Here is a 17,515-nt window from a genome sequence, read left to right on the forward strand (position 1 = left end):
GCCCTGGCTCTTTGTGTTGCTGCTGAAGAGATCATCAATCTCCTCCTTGGATTTTTTTTCCAACCTTCTCTAGTGTAGCAAACTGAAAAGACAGGGAGATTTGTTATTTATTTTTTGCGCATGTTGACGAGGGTGAAATGGCAGAATAAGTGTTGATTCATGTTATTAATTAGTGAACTGTAATAAAAAAAGACACGGCTAAATATTCCTGGAAAAAAAAAAAAGCAGATTTTCTGAAGACTTGTAAAGCCGCCATGGATGAGCCGGTATAGTCTGCTTAACGCTGTGCTTGTGTATCAGCTGTAAGTAGATTTTCTTGCTGCGTCTGCTAAACCTTTAATAACGCTGTCATGTTAAAGTGACTTACGCGATTGGCCAATCTGCATTCAGGGAAATAGTAGACAACAGGCCAAAGTGACAGCAGGATTTGGTCGTGCATATTACTTTTCACCTTGCCTTCGTTGATTTGATCTGATCTGGGGAGGCTGTGGCATCAGTAATTTCAAGACCTAAACCTGCATACACATGTACAATTATTGTCGTTGGAAAGGATCTTTCACAATCCTTTCCAACGACTGCACGATGCATGAAGGAGTGCTGTACATACTGCTCTATGTTCAGCTCTATGGAGAAGGGAGGAGAAGAACGATTAAGCTGCACCCGGCTGCACCCAGCTCTCCCCCTTCCCTTGCATTAGGATTGTTCGTTGTCCCTCGTCCGTGGATCTGCCAGGACGGTCATTGGGATGATTGACAACGGGTGCTGTACACATGCCAGATTCTCGTCCAATATCCGCCCTGAGACGATTATCGGGTGAGAACCATTGGACGTGTGTACGTAGCTTAAGTTTGTAGTGGGAACAATTATAACAACATGTAATGCTGTCATCTTTAAATTAGACTTTTCTGTGACCTTTAATTTCACTTTACCTATTAAGTGTGTAAATGTTTTTACCCAACTGAATCTAATATGTAAAATAGAGAAATTTTGCACACTGGATTAAATTAGAAAATGCTTGAATAGACTTTTTCCCATGTTCCTCCACTTTTATCATTGAATCCAATGAGAATAATGTTTACATTGTGGTTAAAAATTATGAATCTCGGGTAAAAAGACAGAACTAGGCCCCTATAAGTGTGCATTAGTATAATTCTGACATGCCACAATATAAAGCAATTTCTCCAAAAAGCTAAATTTTTGGTCATTTGAAAAGCGGCTATTGAATTTCAGTCCAGTGACTTTGTCTACGATTAGGTGATGTTGTCAGTCTTCTGCAGGAATAAGGAAGAATTTCCACAGTCTTTTCACCTCCATTAATCAGACTGAAAAAAAAGATTTGATTTTTTTCACCCCCTCCCGCCACAGTCCGACACTTTCCCCCACATAGGCCCACCGTCTATTTTGGACATTAGTTTGGGAATTTTTGATCCCACCTTAGTTTTCACCCCACACGCGAGAAGTTAGCTTGTCTTGTCTGTCTGGTGACCCCTTTATCTTTCCTTATCCTCATGTCTCCACCCACTACACATTCAAATTTTGAAATTTCAATCTTTCAACACCAAGGACCTTAATAGTCCCAACAAGCGGTCCCAACTATTATATGCTCAACATAAAGCTAGAATACAAATATTTTTTCAGGAGACCCCTTTCCAGACAAACCGGATTCCATCTTTCTGTAACTGTTACTATCCTATTTGGTTCCACAGTAGTAACCCTGATTCTAAAACGAAAGGAGTCTCGATAGCATTCCATAAATCGCTACCATTTCAAATCATAGATACCCATTCTAACCCCCAGGGCAGATATTTAATCCTTAAAATTTCCGTGTGGGATAGGAAATTTACTATCGCCTCCTTTTATGCACCTAATTACCAACCCACAATGGCCATTACTCAATATTTGGAAATGTTAAGCTTATGCTGAAGGCACTATCATAGTGGGAGGCGATCTAAACTTTTACTTGACCTCTGGCTTGATACATCCTCTGGGAAAACCTCCGTCTCCTAATCTAAATTAAATTCTTTCCGATCCAAACTGTATGAGCTTAGGTTGATGGACATTTGGCACACACTTCACCCAACCACTAGGGACTAAACTTTTTATTCCCACTTGCACTCAATGTATTCCCGCATTGACTATATACTAGTGAGTCACCCAGCACTTGATTGGCACCCAACTGCCTCTATAGATTCTTACCCTTGGTCTGATCATTTCTCGGTGACGTTGACTCTCCAACTCCTGCAAATAGGACCTAGCGAATGGAAGTGTAATGACTCACTTTTCAAGGACTCAATGTGCTGCAGCAGTCCTAGATAGGTAACTTTCTAGGGGATCATTCCTCAGACACCACCTCTCTTCCGACACAATGGGAAGCTATAAAAGAGGTCCTTGGGGGGGGGGTCCTAATTCAGCATGGAGCTAGTACTTAGGTCAGCATGCTTTTCTATATTAAGTAGAATTTTTTACAAGCATTGGATAACCAGCGTGGCAGTGAACAATACTTAGTTTTTATGTTCTGTATTCATAGTTGTATTGCTAAAGGCTGGTTCATTTCTAGAATTTTTAGAAATGCAACTGCAGTGCAACTATAAATGCAATTTTTTTAACTAGTAAACACACAAAACATGTTCATTATTCATATGTACTGAAAAGTTACATACTTGCAGTGTGATCACTGTTCTTGTTCTCGCCTGCATGATTATAAATCCACTAATAAGTGTTGATTAGATCAGTTCCATGCATGCATTTGAGAACTTAGATCAGCCCCAATACAATTCAGACTTCAGATAAGTCCCAATGCACGCATGCATTTCAGATCTCAGACTGGACACAGGGCTATGCATACCTTTCATTTCAGTCCATATATTTCTGACCTCAGATCAGCATACACTTCAGACATCAAATTGGCCCCAATTTCATACATACACTTCAGTCTTCAGATTGAACCCAATGTATGCATATTATTCATAACTCATATCCTCAACCCATATATTTCAGATCAAGCCCAATCCATGCATGCACTCCAGACCTTAGATCACTCCCAATATATGCATGCACTCCAGATTTCAGATCAGCCTCAATGTAGGCATGCATTAAAGAACTCTGTTCAGCCCCAATGGCTGTATGCATTTCAGACCTCAGATTGGGTCCAATAGATACATATACATCAGACCTCAAATTGGACCCCATGCATGCATCTTAGCATTCATATCATCTTCAATCCATATATTTCAGATTAGGCTCAATGCATACACTTCAGACCTCAGATTAGCTTCAATTCATAGATGCATTCTGACTTCAATTCAGCCTCACAGCTTGCAAACAGACCTCAGACTGGACCTAATATATGAATGGTTTTTAGAAAGCATTCTAGTCAGCCCCAGTGCATGCATACACTCCAGACCCCTAATTGGCCTTGATTGCATAGTATACATGCACTTCAGATCTCAACCTGGACCCAATGCATCCATACACTTCAGACTTCAAACCAATCCCATCCATACACTTCCAACAGATCAATCTAATCTACAGACTTTACATTAGCATTGGGGTTTCTATGTTACGGTGGTTCATATACATGGAGGATTGGGACCTGTAAATGAGCAGCCAGCCCACTGAATCCTGATCATAAATTTTCATTGATTCAATGTTATCTCTCACAGAACACTAACCCATTAATGCCAAGGTTGGAGGTGAGTTTTATATATTTAGAGTATTGTGCAACTGTCAAGCATGGACTGTCTTGTGGAAAGAATATGGAGGGTGCAGATAAAGAGGGCCCTGTATAGACGCCAGACAGACATCAGATTTCTGTCGCTTATTTTTTCCAATGACAGAAGAATGAACGTTTTATACATGGTTCTGTTCTCCTTAATAGGCAAGTACAATGGTTGTACACTTGCTAGATTTTTGCCGGAGATGATCACCACCATTCATCTTGGGTGATAATCATCTATCGTGTGTGTGTAGCTTAAGGCTACATTGCTTATGCATAATAGGGTTGCATAAGTCTGTTGCTTTGGATGACAAAAGCCCTCCAGTGTAATATTTGTTCCTCATCAACATATACAACATATACTTTGCATGATTTGAATACGATGTAAATTTGACAGAAATTCCTGAGTTATTTGAAGTTTGCAGCATATTTGCCTTCCACTCTACATACTCCTTGTACCCTCATCCTTTCCCCCTATCTTTTTTCTTTTTCTTCTCCTTGCCCTCTTTCCGTTTCGGAACAATGTCATGTTAGGACAATTGGATCACTAGATATGTTTACTGCTGTTTATATGGTAAGCTACTGAAAGAACGGCTCTGTTTTATTGCTACCTCTTATAACCAGAATGATTATATTGTGTTATATACTATACTTATATACTTATACTTGTGTTATATACTTATACTACTTTATAATAAAATCTGTGATACACTACTACTACAAGAGTCCTATATATGTTTTTTTTATTTCTGGTTATTGTTAAATGATATTACTTTGTATTTCTTGGCTACCTTCTTATATTTGGTGTTGTTGTTACTTTTTGTTTATTATTTGAAAAAAACTCCATTAAAATTACAATTTTTCAAGATTGTGAGCTCCATTGAGGGACAGCTACCGTAGTAACATGATTATTGACTTTGTAAAGCACTGCATAGTATGTTGGAGCTATATAAATACTGTGTAATAATAGTATTAAAAAGGGACCATTCATTTTAGGTGGTACTCCAATGCATTAAGGCACTGCACTGTGCAGTGTTGCAGTAAACTGTGTTAGAAAAATCGTCTCATGTGCTTTTTTTGCATATTGAGGTGCATTGGCAGCCCATTCATTTTTAATGAATACATTTTTCTGCAATGCAGGACATAGGGCATGTTAACACCTGGTTATCAATACACCGCAGCGATATGGGGTATGTGTCTTAAATCCACATTTTCAAATACTAGAACCCAAAAGTGATTATTTTCTCATGGCTTGTACCATGTCAGTGATTTGCTGCTGGAGAAAAGTTAAGAATGACGGCTTGCAGCTCCAAAACAAGATAATAATGGAATGTTCCATATTGCAGGCCAGGTAAGGTACTTATGGGGTTCAATTTAAAGTTTAAACACCAAATTCACAACATAACTAGAACTAAAAAACAAAAAAAATCCAGATATGTGTAAGCTCTCTTCTCCACTAGATAGAGCTTTTCTTCATGGTGGACTCAACATGCATTGTATTGTGAGCCCAGGCTATCACGGACATGCCCCATGGTGGTGCTCCATCATTTACACATTATTATTTGAGCGCTGTTCAGTACAAAAGAATTACCCACTCACTTCTGATGTCAGACAAGAAGAGAATTACCAATGACACCACACGGTCAGATTAAAGGTATGCAGGGGGGTGTTAGAGGTGACAATGATCCCCAATACTTCCATGCATATGTGTGCAATCTGCATACACTTATACTGCTCATACATCAGGAATATTACATTATAATACTGTTTAATAGTACTGATTCATAGGAGAAAATAGAGATACTAAGTGACCGGTTTCATTTTCTAGAACTGTGACCATTCCCTGTCCCAGTCCAGTGTTTAGTCCTCCCTGTGTTGGCTAATTTACATACAACTGGTTAGCAGCATACACATGTTGTTTAAACAGTCTAATTGTGAAATGGAGCACCTTGTTGACATGTAACAAAATCTAATGCGATGGCTTGCTTTGCTATAAACATACTCAGAGATAAGAAATGTTTGGAAACCATTGACTTCAATAATGGCACTTGGGTGGAAGTAGTGTTAGGCACTGTAGAGTATGTAAAGGTAATGTGTGGCGGCCTGATAAGGTATATCTGGCTTAATAAAGTGGACCTAAACCCAAAAAACAGAAAGCTCCTGGTAGCTTTTTGTTTTAGCTTTACACTGTACTGAGCAATCCAATGGCTGCAAAGGATGGCTGTGCACTCTGAGGTCGAGGTCTAACATGGAGATAGGCTTTTGGGTCACAGTAAATGCCATAAGTAGGGTTAATGTTCAGAAGATACTTGAAAATAACACACTGTTAATATAAACTTACCTGGAACCAGTTGCTTCCGGTCACACAGCCAGAGGAATCTGGCCCCACATGACCCTGCCGACTATGGCACTTGCAGCTCCTGGACTACACCTGCCATCTGACTGGGCAGATGCCAAATCAAAGCTGTTTTTTTGACAGACCATCTCGCAAATAATAGGTTTAGTTTCCTAGCTGCAACCCTTTCTCTGACCTTCAACACTGAACTTTCTGTGCCCCTACATATCTTGCATGGGCTGCTTGACTTCATTGTATAACCTTTTATCATATGCTTCAACTTTTATCATGGGCTCCAACTTTTATCATGTGCTTGCTCTGTCTTCTGACTTGATATGTTCAGGTTACTCCTTGGCCTGTCCTGTAGGCTCCTGGTCTTGTGTCAGCCCTTCTTTACCAGATGCCATCCTTTGCATACCCAAGTCCTGGGGGTAGCTGAGTGCTGGAAAGACAGAAGCTACCCCCCAAGGCCTGTCTAGAGGTATGTCTTTACATTGAGGATTGGCATTTGGTAAAGGGGGGTCAGTGTGCTTGGGAGTTACTGGTTGGATCTGTGAGGAGCGGGTGTCATGGCTTTGGTGACCAAATGAACATGGGAGAGATGAGTGGGCTGCTTCTTGAGCATGCGAAGAGCAAGAGAGTTGGTGCAGGGAGCCTTAGATGCTGCTGAGCAACCACTAGCTGGTGGGACCCATGCCCTCTGTACCTTCTTCACTGTATTGCATGGTAGACATCTCCTGCTATCACTGCCTGTGCACAATATTAGTGGACAAAGCCTGCCACAGTCATTCCCGGCCTTTCCACATCCTTATGTGCTGGGCACTGTGCTAACTGGAGCTAGCGTCCCCAATATTACTCCAGGGCACACAGCATGCATTGTATTGTGTTAGAGGTGACAATGATCCCAAATACTTCCATGCAGATGTGTGCAATCAGCATACACTTATACTGCTCATACTGCATACACTTATGGTGCTCATACATCAGGATTATTAAATTACAATATTGTTTAATAGTACTGGTTCATAGAAAAAAAAAGAGGACCTAAGTGACCGGTTTCATTTTCTAAAACTGTGACCATTCCCTATGCCGATGACCCTCTCCAGTGTTTAGTCCTCCCTGTGTTTACATACATCTGGTTAGCAGCATACACGTTGTTTAAACAGTCTAAATGTGAAATGGAGCACCTTGTTGACATGAAATCAAATCTAATGAGATGGCTTGCTTTGCTATAAACATACTCAGAGATAAGAAATGTTAGGAAACAATTGACTTCCATCCTGGCACTTGGGTGCAGGTAGTGTTAGGCACTGTAGAGTATGCAAAGGTAATCTGAAGGTCTGACAAGGTAGATCTGGGTTATTAAAGTGGACCTAAACCCAAAAAACAAAAAGCTCCTGGTAGTTTTTTGTTTTAGCTTTACACTGTACCGAGCATATACAGGATGGTTCATCATCAATAGACATACCTCTAGACATAGGGTAGCACGGTGGCTCAGGGGTTAGCACTCTGGCCTTTGCAGCGCTAGGTCCTAGGTTTGTTTCCCAGCCAGGACACTATCTGCATGGAGTTTGCTGGTTCTCCCCGTGTCTGTGTAGGTTTCCTCCGGGTACTCCGGTTTCCTCCCACATCCCAAAAAAAAACGTGCAGTTAGGTTATTTGGCTTCCCCCTAAAAAAAAAAAAAATTGACCCTAGACTACATTAATAACATATGACTATAGTAGGGACATTAGACTGTGAGCTCCTTTGAGGGACAGTTAGTGACATGACTATGGACTTTGTACAGCGCTGTGTAATATGATGGCACTATATAAATACTTTGTAATAATAATGGCAATCCAATGGCTGTGCACTCTGAGGTCGAGGTCTAACATGGAGATATGGTGATATTCCCCTTGGTAGCCCCCTAACATGGAGACTGGTGATATCCTCCTTGCCAGCCTCACACAGAAAATTATAAAGAATCTCATCTTTGCGCCAAGTGACAGTGACAGAGCAGCCAATGATCGGCTCATTCCTGGAAAAGAAGAAAGGTAGATGGTTGTTTTCAGTCATTTCAGCATCTCTGTAGAATATCCCGATCCTCTAATACTACTACTGCAGCCCATAGAAATGTTATAGCAATTGTGAGACCTTTATTCCATCATCATAAAAGATAAAAATTGTATATTTGGAAAACACAAGTCATGGTGCCACGCAAAGACAAAATATGCAATGCTTACCATCTCACCTAATGTTACCATTGTGATTGCTTTAAATCTGGTTTGTAGGATGGGAAATTCTGACTGAAGTGTATGGTAAAAAGTCCATAGTCGTGTCACTAACTGTCCCTCAAAGGAGCTCACAATCTAATGTCCCTACTATAGTCATATGTCATTACCTCAGTCTAAGGACATTTCTAGGGAAGGCAATTAACCTAACTGCATGTTTTTGGAATGTGGAAGGAAACACACGTAAACACGGGGAGATCTCCAAACTCCATGCAGATAGTGTCTTGTGCCCTTGTGTAATTGGCCAGCAGTCGAAGAGCAGAAACACATATCTGATAACCAACAGTGGCAGCATATGCAAACCCTCAAGGGCCACAATGAAAAGATCATTCAGGGGCCCATTAAAAGTTTTGCTGGAGGTGGCACTGTATAAAACCCCTGAGCAGCAATGTGGACTTCCAATAATGAAGTGCTTACATTTACACAGTATAACCATGACTAGGGGTATAGTAGATATTTTCTCTATTAGCTGCTGGCTTTTTTCGGGAGCAACCTCCAGCTGAAGTCCAAAAAAATTGACACTTCCTGAAGTGTCAACCCCCCAGCATTTCATGGGTTCGTCCCCTGACCTCCACACCACTAAAGTCCTGCAATGAGCAAAGGTCAGAGGAAGGAACCACCGTGCACCATAGGGGGCTTGCAGAAGTAGGCAGTTCTGCAAATGTCGGTTTTAAGGATTTCTCATGCAGTGAGCAGTGCAGGCAAAGTATGTTTCCATTTATTTAGAGTCATTTCAGTAGTCGCCTGCTACTCACAGACACGTTATCTATTACCCTGGAGAAGCAGATAAAAATCCAAGTTGGCGCACACACACACACACACATACATACACATACCACTGAACAACATATCTGCCCTATACACACTGACTGAATGCGATTTTACAAAGACACACTACAAATAGAACTAGGTCCCGCCCACATCTTCCTGATTGGAGGATGTCATTCTGTTTCTCTCTTTTAGCGGTCAGTCCTCTTGCCAGTCTGACTTTCAGTTCTTACCAAAGATCTGTAGAAAAAGGGGGTGGATTTGACGTCCTACGTCCTTTTCGCAGTGTGAGAAGTGACTTCTGTGGTGATGTTCTCCCCTCCTGTGTTGAGTTGGTAGATTCCGCTCTGGTGTGAGGTTTTTCTGTCTCCGCCCTCTCTCGCTCTGCGCTGTGCCGGGTGTCAGTGTGGTTGGGAGTCGCTGGTTGGATTTGCGAGGAGCGGGTGTCACGGCTCGGGGGTCCATGGAGCATGGGGGAGATGAGCGGGCCGCTTCATGATAATGTCGAGGAGCAAAGCAAATGCCACGGAGAGGATGAGACGCTGCCGAGCAACCAGCAGCAGGTGAGCCCCGTGCCCTCTGTACCTTCTGCATTGGATGGAGGACATCTCCTGTCATCACCGCCTGGGCACAATGTCAACTGACAGGGCCTGCCACACTCACCCCCTTCCCCTCACTACTACATCGTCATGTGCTGGGCATCACCCAATATCACCCCGTGGCACAGTCTCACTGCACTCATTACCCACCCAGCACCCTGCACCTACCCTGGGCACACAGGTCCTGCCATGGTCACCCCCCATTCTGGGCACTCTGATCCTTCCCTGGGCACACAGGTCCTGCATCTGCCCTCCTCACCTCCCTGGGCACACCAATCCTACATTCATTCCCCCATCACCTGTAGGGCACACACCTATACTGGCACATCTGCCCTTATCACTCCCTGGTCACACTGGTTCTATGCCTGCCATTGTCACCCCCCATCCTGGGCACTGAGCCTACATTTGCCCTTATCCCTTCTGGGCATACTGGTTCAGCAGATCATCTTGCATGGGATGTACCAGGACCTGGCATCTTTTACTGTTACCACCTTGTTATGCTGGAACACCACTGGCACGTCTAGGGCCTCTCTATGTGTACAGGTTCTTCTAAGACTTGGCATTTCACAGTATCAGCTTCTGAGAACGCTAACCTTCCATTGGCACATCTGCCTTTATCATCCCCTTCGCACATTGACCTTACACTTGTACTTCTGCCCTTCTAGCTCCTTGCTGTATATCTGTTTTCAGGTTTGGCCATTGGTCTGCCTTCACCTCCACCTGGTTGTACCGGCCCATTTCTTGTATATCTTATTCCCATCCTTCTGTGGGACTCACTGTTACCCTGGCATCTCCTTGGGTTACATACTTGCCCTACAGAACGGGCAATGGTAAATCTAACTTACCCACAAAATAGCTGCATGTTCCTGCCACTGATACATCTGTCTTCATTGATCCCTGGCACACTGGGCATTCCTTGGCTTTTTTGTCCTCTTGGCACACAAGCCCTCCCCTGTTTAATCTGTTTTCATGCATGGCATGTAAATGCATCAACTTTTGGGCTCACTGACCCTTCACTATTACATTGGTCCCTATATATTCATATATATATATATAGGGCACTTTGCTTTTTCAAGGTGGCATCTTCCATTCTTACCTTCGGAGTACCCTGCATTGTCACTGGAACATCTTTCATCCTCTAAACATCTTGATGTTTGCCATGTCTTGGGTACATTTGTGGTCAGGGCCAGTCTTCTCCAGTATCTTATCCTTTGGTGTTGTGCCTTTTCAACATGGTGGATCGTGGCATGGCAGCTCGACCATGGCTCATTGGATTTACCAACTTTTCTGTTCTCACTGCTCCATGTTCCATGTTATTATTCGTTGGCCTCTTGTATGCACACTCTGTACCCATCCTTACCCAGACTAGTACACCCATTATCGAGGGGGTACTTTTCTATAATGATCCCTGGGTAAAGTTTTGTACTGAGCACGAAACTGCCTTATGCTGTCTGCTAGAAAGGGGGATGGGGGGCATCTTCTATCACTGACCCTCTATTTAGTAATTGCAATAACCCCCCCACACACACACAAAAAACAGCATTCTTTTCCATTCTTTTCCTATCCAAGCACTGATCCCTTGATTGATAAATCTCCATCCATCATCATTCCCACATTTCAAATAACTATCAAAGATCAACTTGTTCAACCAGATTCCAAGGGGGGGGGGGCACAGAGGCTTCCTCGGCCATCTGACCAGTATGACCTCCAGAACCAGCGGGCTGACTTTTTTTTTGTCCACAGGGAAGCTGTTTCCATAATGCGCTACACCTCTTGTGCACACACACAAGAAAGCTGCTCATCCAGTTGGCCTGGCTGAGATACCATTCTGTCAATCATTGCTTGGCTCATGCAGTTCACCTTTGTTTCCTATCAAGCAGTTTAGATGGCCTGTGGCCAGGCTCATGTTAAAGGGGCATCCAGGCCTGCAGTTCCTGTGTGAATGTATAAGCAGGTGCTGCAGGGGTCACGCTGTATAGAAAAAAGCCACAGCATCTTGTGGTGTCTGATGAGAATGATGGCTCATCCCCCCCCTATCGCCTGCAGATCCTCCATGATCCTGTAAACCCCATTCTGTTACATACAGCTAATATTTACATGGATTAGTTGTTTGTGTCAATGCTGAGCTGCCCCATGTGTGTAGATGATCTGGGCTTCCAATGCCTGATGTCTTCCCTGTAGTTTCTGTGTCCCAGCGGTTGTCACTCAGGGCTAACCTGTTTGCTTGGTGCTGAAACATAACGTTATCATGCAATGTGTAAACAACACAAGCGATTTAATGCAAATATTTTTTTTTTAAATTGTTTCTATGAATTATTTTATATAGCCCCAGGTTATTGTGTAAGATCTGCTTCTCATGCTGTGCGCTCTTTTGCTCTTTGTTGCTTTTAGAGACCACTTTTTATCTCGCTTGCAGGATTGCTGATATGGTGTGTTATGTCTGTATCTGTCTGTCATTTGCAACCCCTAGTTAATGTACAGTGCTGCGTAATATGTTGGTGCTATATAAATCCTGTTTAATAATAATAAGTTAAGTGCCTTATACAAACAATCCAATCAGCATGTTTCTAAAGTTGCACAATGCTGTTGAACTTCAAACCCAACCTGAAGAATGCTGGAATCAGTGGTTCCTCAACAGCTGGTACTTCTCTTGCCCCTGACAACTTCAGCATTGTTTTAAACAGCACAAAGATGTTTTATATCAGTTTGTACTCATCAGAGCCACTACAGTGGCAATATTGTAGATGCATATGCTTTCATTCAGAAAGCTGCATGAGTTACTGTAGTAGCTTCATTAATGATTTTCCTCCATTTCCTTCATTACAATGGTTCACATAAATACAGTGTTCTATCCAGCACTTCTTAGCCAGGCGCACCACCCGGCTGTTTTTGGGTGGTTACTGAACAGTTGGGTCACAAAACAGGGGCTGCCGTCAGCCTACAATTTCTTCCCACCCAGCCTAAAAAAAAATTCAGGTTTGAACACTGTAAATATCACATTGGAAGGCATAAGAGAGCCTCAGCTGTGGTCTCTGACATCCCCAAAAAGCTACACATTGGCCCTTATTGTTATCACTACCCAAGAATAAAGATGACAGACTATCATAGAGGAACCTGTACGATCCAGCAAATGGGTTTCTTAAAAACACTTTCTATTGGCAAATTCTTTCATTCCGTGACCAGATCCGTTCCAGGTTTGCTGGATCCCTTGGTTCTCCCATGATAGTCGATCTTCTCTAGTCTTGGAAAGCTTTAATATATCCAAGCCAAATATTAGAAGATATTCAGTGACTTCCAATATGCTACAGGAGTTAGACATAGATTGTGATTGTTCCACAATTGTGCTGGGAGACTGAAAGCTCTGCTGGAGATGTCCGGAGACTGTTGATGTTCCACAAATGTGGTCCGAGATTAAAAATTCTTCAGTAGCAATCAGACTGGGGACTTGTATATTAGACTGCCAGATATTTATGTTATTAAAAAACAAAGTTGCTGCTGTAGACTGCTGAACCAAAGTACCAAAGGGTCGTCCTAATACAGCTTTTTTTTTGTGCTCTCTTCAATTGACCACATAAAACCTAAGGACCTATGAGTGTGCTGGAACACACCTGTTCTCCTACATTGAGATATTGCATTAGACAGCCAGTTTGTTTTCATTTGTCTGACCATGAACCCCAACACATAACAATCTTGCAGGAACTATTTTTTCCTTCAGTTCAGAATAACACAAAAGTATTTATATCTGTGCATTGGGGGATTTGTAAACCTGGGTGTTTTTAGCACTTTGTGGATGTTGCTGTGAGTGTTCTTACAAAATTATTTGTACCACATTATACATCCACACCGTTATTAAACCCTGCAAAAGTATGCATTATGGTGTGATACAACCACAACACCTTGTAGAAGCAGTGGTATCTTTAGAAGTACAGCACTTTGTGATAATTGGCTGGTAATGAAAATAAAGGCACGGTATGGTGTTAAAGGATGATAGTTAAGTATTTAGGAAAGGACAGGTCTACTCGATATATCGCAGTACAAGATTCTGCTCAGGTCAAGGTGACAAATGCATAGCTAGTGCACATATGTCACTGTTCTGAGGAAAGTAAGGGCAGCTATGTAGAAAAAGTAGTGGGTGATTTATAGAGATTACTACATTTAGCAAAATGAGCTTTGCTTGCATGTGGACTGTTTGCCTTTTTTACGTGTCCAGTGTTGGTCTGGAGATGTTTTTGGTTAGAAGAGAACTCGTTGCTTTTCCCAGCTGTGTAATGCAAGTCTGTCAATATTTGATTTATTTTAGTATTATGTTGTTTTGTTGTGTTATACGTTTGTCTATATCAAGTGTTCTAGTGCTCTTTTATCATAATCCATAGCCATCTCCGTACTGTTTTTTTTGTTTTTTTGTGTTGGTCATGCCAGGGTGAGGAAAGGAAATGTCTTGTTTGTCATGGCTGGTTAGCTTCTGTAACCCAACAGAAACAGGAAGTTGGCAAATAGAGGGCATCACATGTTACTGAAGTGTATTCGTATTTATGTGTAACTAAATTTTTCTAAATTTTTTCTTTCTTCATTTTGCATGGAGAGGACAGGTATATGCTCTCCCAGGTTTTTCCTATTTGTTTTGCCTAAGAGATCCACTTTCTGGTTCTGGTAACCATTGTCTGCGGGGCAAACACAACGCTAGTTGTGCACAATATTCTGCCCTTACAGGGGTTCAGTTGTAAAAATTAGCCTTGTGTACTGTTATTAAATTGTATATATAAAATGGCACTGTACGATAAATAGGGGTTATAAATGACAGATACTAATAATGACGCAGAGGAAGTGGACCCTGTCCAACAGAGCCTGTAATCTACAAGTACTAGCCAAAAGAAAGGGATTTTCCCCAGCTTTGGCTTCTGAACATTTGCTTTTGTTGTGTGTCCATAGAAAGTAAAGGGCAAGAATAAAAATGGTTTTAGTTACTCGGGGTTTTGCTGCAGTATCCAAAACAAAATGTTTTGGCTTTTGATATATTGACACAGACAAACAGTAAAAAAGCTCAGAGGCTTGTAGACTATGAACCTTGGCAAGCTGGATAACTTGAATTCCCCTAGGAATAATATTTTATATCATATATGGCTCTCCTTTGGCTGGCACCTTGCAGCGAATCTCGTTCTGCTTGTTTTTCACCTTAATTTTCTGAGGAGACCTGCGGATCAGTGAAACTGGTATAACACAGCTTGAGTCTTTTCCTTACCGTTGCTCTGTTTGATTTTGCTTCCAGTTTACCATCAGTTTCTCCATTCTAAAACTGCTTTTTATTCTCAGCATTAAAGGAACCTGTTCTGACCTCTAATGATGGGTCTGTTTGGTAGCCTTCCTAGTTACTTATTGGGGTCTTAAAAGTATTGGGTTGATTGGTGACTTCTGTTTTTGTTGGTACATTTAAGAATATTTCCTTTTTTTATTAGAAGGTTGGTTTTGGCAAATCTCATATTTGATTATATATAAGACTTTGCTGAGCTTTTAAGGTTTGATGGCACTTTATTTTGTTACTGTAGGTAAGAGTTAGACCTGTTAAGACCTAATTGCTGCTATCTGTGCCTCCATTGTTATCAAGGCTACGTACATACGTCAGATGATTCTCCGATCGTTTCAGGGCTGATATCGGATAAAAATCTGACGTGTACAGTGGCCGATGTCCGTTGTCATTTATGGATCCATCCTGGCGGATTGACGAACGACCGCAATACAAGTGAAGGACAGAGAACATAGTGGGGTGCCGCTCTGTCGTTCTCAACCCAACCCCCCCGCCCCCCCGCTCATCTCTATAGAGCAGAACAGTGCTGTATGAGTACTACAGAAGTATTTGATCCCCTAGGCCACTCCAGGACTTTCATGTGCTTCTTCTTGAGCCACTCCTTTGTTGATTGGCCATGTGTTTTGGGTCATTGTCATGCTGGAATACCCAGGGAAGGAGGTGCTGATGGTACATGCCCCTTCGATACAGTGAAGGTGTCCTGTCCCCTTAGCAGAAAAACACCCACAAAGCATAATGTGTCCATCCCCATGTTTGACGGTGGGGATGGTGTACTTGGGGTCATAGGCAGCATTCCTTCTCCTCCAAACACGGCGAGTTGAATTGATGCCTAAGAGCTCAGTTTTGGTCTCATCTGACCACAACACTTTCACCCAGTTCTCCTCTGGATCATTCAGACGTTCATTGGCAAACTGCAGACGGGCCTGTACATGTGCTGTCCTGAGCAGGGGGACCATGCGGGCTCTGCAAAATTTCAGGCCTTCACAACGCAGTGTGTTACCAATTTTTTTCTTGGTGACCCTGAGATCATTGACAAGTTCCCCCCCCCCCGTGTAGTCACTGTTCTCATGATCATTGCAACTCCACGAGGGGAGATCTTGCATGGAGCCCCAGACCGAGGGAGACTGACAGTATTTTTTTGTGTTTCTTCCATTTGCGAATTATCGCGCCAACAAGTCACCTTCTCACCAAGCTGCTTGGCGATAGTCTTGTAGCCCAGTCCAGCCTTGTGTAGGTCTACAATTTTGTCCCAGACATCCTTAGACAGCTTTTTGGTCTTGGCCATGGTGGCTAGTTTGGAATCTGCTTGATTGCTTCTGTGGACAGGTGTCTTTTATACAGGTACTGTAACAAGCTTGGATTAGGAGCACTCCCTTACAGAGGGTTCTCCTAATCTCAGTTTGTTACCTACATACAGGTAAGACACCAGGGAGCCTGAAATCTTGCGGGTTGATAGGGGATCAAATACTTATTTCACTCATTACAATGCACATCAAGCTCTGACTTTTGAGCACTGGGTTTCTGAGGGTTCTTTTGTTGTTATTCTGTCTCTCCAGCTACAATAAACCTACCATTACAATTATAGACTGGTCATTTCTTTGTCAGAGGTCAAACGTACAAAATCAGCGGGGGATCAAGCCCAAGACAGAAAGCGAAAGGGAAATTCATACTGGAGCTGTAACAAGTATACCAGCTGAGGAAAGACCTGTAATCTGTTTCAACAATAAATGACAAAAATGGAATTTAAGTTCACTTTTGTGTAATTTTTTTTTTTTTCCATAATTTTCCATTGTATCATTAGTACAAAAAGTAAGGGAAATGTATTTCCATTGGAACACAGACAGCAAACAATTTCCTGAACTCTGTTATCCTTTTAGTGAGATGGGCTTGTTTTTCACCCAAGCTTCAAGGTTATAACTTTCCTTTCTAGTCTCTTGTATGTCCCAGGTAGTTTCGTACATTTAGGGCTATATTGCTACCCATTCATCCAATATCATGCCTTATTTTTTGCTACAGTTCCAGGAGGATGTCATTTTTTGGCCAGCTCATGTGTAATTTTTCTCTAAGTTCTTCCAGGTGATTTTGTGGCTTTAGTTGATGTCCTATTCATATGTAGGGTCCTTCAGGCATCTTCAGACTCTCCACAAAATCCTTCTCTTGTGTTCTATTAAGAGAGAAGTCCTGTCTGGTTCTGCTTTTGCTACCGTGTCTCTCCCTAAACTTCAAGCAAAGGATTTACAATAAGTGCAGAAATCCTTTTTATCCTTCCTTCTGCTGGTTAGTCTCTGACCTGGAACGAGTATGTCCCTGTCAAATGTCTCAACACGTCTCAGCCTCCATGTGTGTTCTAAGTCAGTGGCCTGCCAAGTATTACAGCAAAGATAAGTGGCTGGAACCTGCAGACAGTTTCTGCTTTTGTGTTTTAAATCTATCCAGACCAACTCTCCCCTTGCCTTATGGCGGCGTTTCATTGCCTCCTTTATTGCAGACCATGCAAAGATCCTTTAAAATAAAGTACTCCATGT

The 17,515-nt window shown here is 42.2% G+C and overlaps 1 protein-coding gene across 1 annotated transcript in view; it reads left to right on the forward strand.

The window, feature by feature from the left end:
• The first annotated feature begins 9,467 nt into the window (after nt 1-9,467).
• Nucleotides 9,468-17,515, forward strand: part of MGAT5 (alpha-1,6-mannosylglycoprotein 6-beta-N-acetylglucosaminyltransferase) — a 98,243-nt gene continuing 90,195 nt past the window's right edge. Inside the window, exon 1 of the mRNA XM_072418078.1 lies at nt 9,468-9,652. The gene's annotated coding sequence lies outside the window, so the exon portion shown is untranslated. The remainder of the gene's footprint in view (nt 9,653-17,515) is intronic.

This window comes from Pyxicephalus adspersus, chromosome 7 (assembly GCF_032062135.1).
Source record: "Pyxicephalus adspersus chromosome 7, UCB_Pads_2.0, whole genome shotgun sequence".
Lineage (NCBI taxonomy): Eukaryota > Metazoa > Chordata > Amphibia > Anura > Pyxicephalidae > Pyxicephalus > Pyxicephalus adspersus.